We start from the raw sequence: 7,299 nt of genomic DNA, 5'->3' as shown, positions 1-7,299 counted from the left end.
TGAAGTTGTAAAAGATTGTATGGTCCAATGGGCAAAAAACTTGGTTCATAATATTATGTTAGAAGAATGGGAGAGATTGTGGAAATTCAATATCTCCCTTCCAGCTGGATCTCCCTTCCAGCTTTTGACGGTGTGTCACTGATACCAGTGCGCAGGGTCAGGAGCTTGGGAGTGCTACTGGAGTCTTCCTTGACAATGGAGGCCCAGATAGCAGCCACTGCCAAATCCGCCTTTTTCCACCTTAGGCGGGCGAGGCAGTTGGCTCCCTTCCTGGAGTGCAATGACCTGGCAACAGTGATCCATGCAACAGTCACCTTGAGGCTAGACTACTGTAATGCCTCTACATGGGGCTGCCCCTGTGCCAAACCTGGAAACTGCAGCTAGTGCAGAATGCAGCAGCCAGACTGCTATTGGGCCTACCTCGGTGGGAACATGTGCGGACTGGGCTGCGGGAGCTGCATTGGCTGCCAGTTATTTACCGAGTTCGTTACAAGGTGCTGGTTATTACCTTTAAAGCCCTATATGGCTGAGGACCTGTTTACCTTAGGGACCGCCTCTCTCCATATGTTCCCCAGAGAGCACTGCAATCCAGCTCACAAAACCTGCTGGAAGTACCTGGGCCAAAGGAGGCCAAACTAAAAATAACGAGAGAGCAGGCCTTCTCTATAAAAGCACCCCAATGGTGGAACCAGCTCCCGGAAGAGGTGCGGGCTCTACGGGACATCAGCCAATTCCGTAGGGCGTGCAAAACCGCCCTCTTCCGGCTAGCCTTCCAAGATGGAACCTGAAATAAATACCATGCCATCACTAACATCAATATAACCAAGATAGCAATAAGATGAGATTATTTTAGATTGATTTTAGACTTTTATATTATGTAAACTTAATGGTAAATTTTAAATAGTATAGAAATGTATAATTGTTTATTGTTCAATATGGCTTTTGCCACACTCTGTAAGCCGCCCTGAGCCTGCCCCAGTGGGGAGGGTGGGGTATAAATAAAATATTATTATTATTATTATTATTATTATTATTATTATTATTATTATTATTATTATAATATTAAATTAACCAGGTCAGTAACCTTTAAAGAAAACTTGTATAAGATGTTCTACAGATGGTACATGACTCCACAGAAGTTGTGTAAGACATATACTAATATGTCTAACAAATGTTGGAAATGTACTAAACAGGTGGGTTCTTTTTATCATATGTGGTGGACATGTGAGGTGGTGAAGGACTATTGGAAAATGGTTCATGAATTACTACAGAAGATTATGAAGACACAGATTCAATTCAAACCAGAACTATTTTTATTGAATATATTTCCTGAGGACTACTCTAAAGAGATGAGACATTTGTTGGCGCATATTAACACAGCAGCCAAGATTCTTCTGGCACAGAGATGGAAACTTCAGGAAATTCCCACAAGAATGGACTTGGTGGGAAAAATTCTGGAAACAGCAGAGTTGGACTACTTATCCCAGCCGCTGGCTGGGAAATCTAAGGAAGAAGCAAGAAAACATTGGTTGAAATTCTATGCTTGGTTAGATACTCAAGACTCTTAAGATTCTCTGGTGTGAACTTAGCTCTCCTTTCCCCTGTACTTTGTACTATAAGTGCTTTTACCGGAAATGTCAAATTAAACAGGCATTTTAACAAGAAGAATTTAAAATACAAAATATCAAGATGCTGATGATGTAAAGCTAAGAGATGATAACACGTGACAATTTATGTATTTTAAGAAAGTATAATAGATGCAGCCTTGTATTTTATGAAAGTACTATGTATGCAGATTAAGATTGATGTGTAACTTTAATTTCTTATCCATTCTTTACCCCCTATCCCCAATTCCTAGAAACTAATAAAAACCTTTAAAATGCGAAAAACCTCCGCTTGAGCCCCTAGAGAGCCGCTGCCAGTCTGAGTAGACAATGCTGATTTCGATGGACTGAGGGTCTGATTCAGTATAAGGCAGCTTCATACGTTCATATATGGAAAGGTCGACCGGGATCCTCCCCCTCTTCTCGAGTTATGTCAAACGCCAGACACGAACACTACTTAGGCTAGGGGTGGCCCAACTTGCTTAACGTAAGAACTACCATAGAGTAAATGCCAGACGTCTGAGAGCCATAAGATGTAAACGTCAGACGTTTGAGAGTCACAAGTCAGAAGGACAGAAGGAAGGCAAATAGATGGGGAGGAAGAAGCAGGAAAGAAAGCAACTTTAACTTTAAATGCATTCTCTTCCAAACGGGATGGCTTGGTTTGGAATTTAAAGAGACAATTGCCTTCTCCAAGCCAGACAGTAGGGGGGGGGGGAGGCTTTGAGAGTCACACAATATGTGCGAAAGAGCCACAGTTTGGCCACCCCTGGATTAGGCATGTATTAAAAAACCACATCACACATTGAACTGTACATAATGCACTGGAGCATAGCATGGGAATTATGCAGCTGCCTTAGACTGCATTAGACCATCAGTCCTTTCAAGTCCGCATTGTCTACTCAGACTGGCAGTGGCTTTTTGGGGTTTCAGACAGGAAGGTCTTTCCCATCATTTGGTCCTTTTAACTGGAGATGCTGGGAACCGAACCTTGCGCCTTTTGTACGCCAAGCAGACACTCCACCGCAGAGCCATTGCCTCTTCCAAACAAATTTTAAAAGCTATACCTATGAATGCACTGAAGAATTCCCATGTTAGGCTCAGCGCATGTACAATTCAACCTGTTTTCCTATATCGGTACGGTGAATAATGGAATATATACATTAAACATACCGGTGCATTGAATAATTTCCATGTTATGCTCTGGGCAGGTACAGTTCAATTTATGATGCAGCGGCTGTAGTGTAGCATCTGGAGTTTGCGGATAAAATGGAGGAGAGGAGAAGGATGCAGGCTGCTGTGTGGGGGGGACAGGTGGGGACATAAAAGAAGTAAATACTACTACGATGGAGTTAGAATCATAGGATCAGCATAATAATAATAATACATTTTATTTATATCCCACCCTCCCCGCCGAGGCAGGCTCAGGGCGGCTAACAACATCAGTTAATATAACGAGTTATACAGTAAGTTAAACAATAGATAACAAATTGATTTAAAATGCTAAAAACAGTAAAACAATAAAATTAACATCGTGGTGCTATTCCGACAGATAATAAGTCGTTTCAGCAGACTCTCAGGTTTTAGTCGGTGAAGGCTTCGCCAAAGAGGATGGTCTTGCAGGCCCTGCGGAATCGGTCAAAGTCCCGCAGGGCCTTCATAGAGTTGGAAGGGACCTCTAGGGTCATCTAGTCCAGGGGCGTTAAACTCACTGGTTATGAGGGCCGGATCTGACATAAACGAGACCTTGTCGGGCTGGGCCATGTGTGTACCTATTTAAGATTAGGTAGCAGAGATATAAACTTTATAGAGGACACAGACAAACACAATTAAATATTTTTTTAAAAAAACCCTTAAAATAAAACATGTTTAAAACATCACCACTAGTTGGACTTAAAGGTGCTTTCTTTGCATCTCTCCTGTGCGATCCAGGGAACTGGGCAAAGGAAGCTCTGGCTCTTTCCTTCCTTTCCTAGGGGATTAGGAGGAGGAGGAGGCGCCTTAGCCATTGAAGAAAATAGAGGCTTTGCTCTGTAGCTCTTGTGTGATTGATCAAGCCCGGTGAAGCAAGCTGTGATGCAGAAGGAAGCAAGAGAGAAGGAAGCTGATGACAGCCAGCTGCTCAGGGGCCTGAGAGAAGCCTTCCAGGGGCCTGACTTGGCCCCCAGGCCACATATTTGACACTACTGATCTAGTCCAACCCCCTGCACAATGCAGGAAACTCACAAACACCTCCCCCTCAATTCACAGGATCTGCATAGAATCATAGAGTTAGAAGGGACCTCCAGGGTCATCTAGCCCAGCCCCCTGCACAATGCAGGAAACTCACAAACACCTCCCCCTCAATTCACAGGATCTTCATTGCTGTCAGATGGCCATCTAGCCTCTGTTTAAAAACCTACAAGGAAAGAGAGCCCACCACCTCCCGAGGAAGCCTGCTCCACTGTGGAACCCCTCTAACGTTCAGGAAGTTCTTCCTAAGGTTGAACTGGAAAATCTTTTGAGTTCAGGCAGAAGCGGCTAAATTGGCAAGCAGGCAGAGCTCGGCCCCAGAACTCTGTTTTCCAGGCCAAAAGCTGGCCGCCCAGGGAGAGGGGGCATTGTGGGGAGGTTGCAAGCAGAGCAGCCTGCCAGACCTCGCCAGAGAACGGAAGAATCCCCGGACCATGTGAAGAAGGATGTCTAGGCAAGCGTGAGCTCCAGCCCTTCTTCTTGTTAGCTCTCCGGTGTCCAGGGCTGGTTCCCGGAGCCAATCTTTGCTTCCTGGGTCTGTGGCACGACCAGTAGGGGTCAAGGTGAGCCCCTACAAGGGCCCAGGACGGAGTGCCCATCACTTCCCATGTCTGGGAAGGAACACACTTGAACAAGAAACCCAGATCCAGCCGTCCAGGATGGCCCAGGCTAGGCCCATCTCATCAGACCAGGAAGAGGAGGAGAAGAAAAATATTAAGAAGATATTGCTTTGATACCCCGCCCTTCACTCCAAATCTCAGAGCGGCTCACATTGTCCTTTATCTTCCTCCCCCACAACAGACACCCTGTGAGGTGGGTGGGGCTGAGAGAGCTCTCCCAGAGGCTGACCCAAGGCCATTCCAGCGGATGCAAGTGGAGGAGTGGGGAATCAAACCCGGTTCTCCCAGAGAAGAGTCCACCCACTTCACCACGACACCGGGGGTCGCCTTAAATGTGCTGTGTCTCAAAGACGCTTTGCTCCACCTTCCATTCATTTATAGCCCACTGGGCCAATCTTCCCCCAAAGCCCCGCCTCTCCCCCGGGCTCTGAACCAATCCTTGTGATTCAGGCCTCATGCAAATCCAAGGGATTGTGAGCCAATCGTAGCCCATGAAACTCCACTGGATGGGAAGGGCTTAAGCAGCCTCAGTTTAAAAAGAGGAGAGAAAATGGATTTTTTTCTCCTCAGTCAGGGAGTTTGGGAGGCTCTGGACAGGAGGGTCCTTTTAGCCAGGCTCTTATTTGACTTTTAGTTACTGTTTGGAGGTTGGCTGAGGGGAGAAAGTTTGATTCAGTGAGACAAATAAGCGGGGCTTTTTTTTTTCCATAGCAGGAAGAAGACGACGACTGCAGATTGAAGAAGACTGGAGAAGACTGAATCAGAGACTCAGGGTGGTTTACAATCTCCTATATCTTCTCCCCCCACAACAGACACCCTGTGAGGTGGGTGGGGCTGAGAGAGCTCTGACAGAAGCTGCCCTTTCAAGGACAACTCCTGCAATATTACAGAGCACCCGGGCACGGGCCTTCTCTGTTACAGCCCATGTCTCTGGAATCAGCTCCCAGAGGAGGTGTGGGCCCTGCGGAATCTGGACCAATTCCGCAGGGCCTGTAAGACCATTCTTTTCAGGCAGGCCTTTGTAGACCGCTGACAAGATGGCTGTTCAACCCACCAAATGATTTATCTAGTGATCTCTGCCATTATAAATGCACAGGAATAACATCAGGAACATCACCGCCGCCGTTAAATTAAACTATGGAATGGCTTAGACAAGCGGAACTGGTTTTAGATATTGTTGTTTTAAATTATTGTATAATTTAAATGCTGTTTTAAACTTATTATATATTGTATAATTTTATTGAACTTGTTGTTAGCCGCCCTGAGCCTGTCTAGGCGGGGAGGGCGGAATACAAATAAAAATTTATTATTATTATTATTAATAGCTATGGCTGACCCAAGGCCATTCCAGCAGGTGCAAGTGGAGGAGTGGGGAATCAAACCCGGTTCTGCCAGATAAGAGAGCTCTGGCTGACCCAAGGCCGTTCCAGCAGGTGCAAGTGGAGGAGTGGGGAATCAAACCCGGTTCTGCCAGGTAAGAGAGCTCTGGCTGACCCAAGGCCATTCCAGCAGCTGCAAGTGGAGGAGTGGGGAATCCAACCCGGTTCTCCCAGATAAGAGAGCTCTGGCTGACCCAGGGCCATTCCAGCAGCTGCAAGTGGAGGAGTGGGGAATCCAACCCGGTTCTGCCAGGTAAGAGAGCTCTGGCTGACCCAAGGCCATTCCAGCAGGTGCAAGTGGAGGAGTGGGGAATCAAACCCGGTTCTCCCAGATAAGAGAGCTCTGGCTGACCCAGGGCCATTCCAGCAGCTGCAAGTGGAGGAGTGGGGAATCCAACCCGGTTCTGCCAGGTAAGAGAGCTCTGTCTGACCCAAGGCCATTCCAGCAGGTGCAAGTGGAGGAGTGGGGAATCAAACCCGGTTCTCCCAGAGAAGAATTCCAACACTTAACCACTACACCAAACTGGCTCTCAAACAGCTTACACGGGGCTCTTCGTACAGGGCTGCTGGAAGCTCCAGGAAAGCTGGCTACATCAAGGGGTGTGGCCTACTATGCAAAGGAGTTCCTGCTACAAAAAGAGCTTTCCGGGGTCCTGCATTCCTAACTGGTGCGTGGTACTCCTGTGAAAAGGGTCTCTGAGAGAAAAGAGAGAGCTTGAACCTGCTGAGGGACAAGCCTCCCCCACCCCTGCAAGAGGAATGGGAACCAGCTCTCCCCCCAGGAGTTATTTCCTTTGCTTGGGAGCCAGCTTTAATTTCTATACTGCTTCAAGGCCAACGCGGCTACCCACCTGAATGCATAAGTTGTCCACACATATTTACCTTGTTCAATAATTTATATTTCCTGTTAAATAAACCTTTGCTGTGCCTCTCCATCCGCGTCTTGTCTGTCGAGATCAAAATCCAAGGAAGCAGGGGTCTCTGCTCACCTCACATCGAAGGGCAGCCTTAGTCCGGCGTGCTTCCAAATAAGAGACCTTTCGGGAGCCAGTTTGGTGTGGTGGTTAAGCGCGTGGACTCTTGTCTGGGAGAACCAGGTTTGATTCCCCACTCCTCCACTTGCACCTGCTGGAATGGCCTTGGGTCAGCCAGCTCTCTTACCTGGCAGAACTGGGTTTGATTCCCCACTCCTCCACTTGCACCTGCTGGAATGGCCTTGGGTCAGCCATAGCTCTTACCTGGCAGAACTGGGTTTGATTCCCCACTCCTCCACTTGCACCTGCTGGAATGGCCTTGGGTCAGTCATAGCTCTCTTATCTGGGAGAACTGGGTTCGATTCCCCACTCCTCCACTTGCAGCTGCTGGAATGGCCTCGGGAAAGCCATAGCTCTTATCTGGGAGAACCGGGTTTGATTCCCCACTCCTCTACTTGCACCTGCTGGAATAGCCTTGGGTCAGCCATAG

This window comes from Heteronotia binoei, chromosome 3 (assembly GCF_032191835.1).
Source record: "Heteronotia binoei isolate CCM8104 ecotype False Entrance Well chromosome 3, APGP_CSIRO_Hbin_v1, whole genome shotgun sequence".
Taxonomy (NCBI): domain Eukaryota; kingdom Metazoa; phylum Chordata; class Lepidosauria; order Squamata; family Gekkonidae; genus Heteronotia; species Heteronotia binoei.
This window is presented reverse-complemented; position numbering follows the sequence as displayed.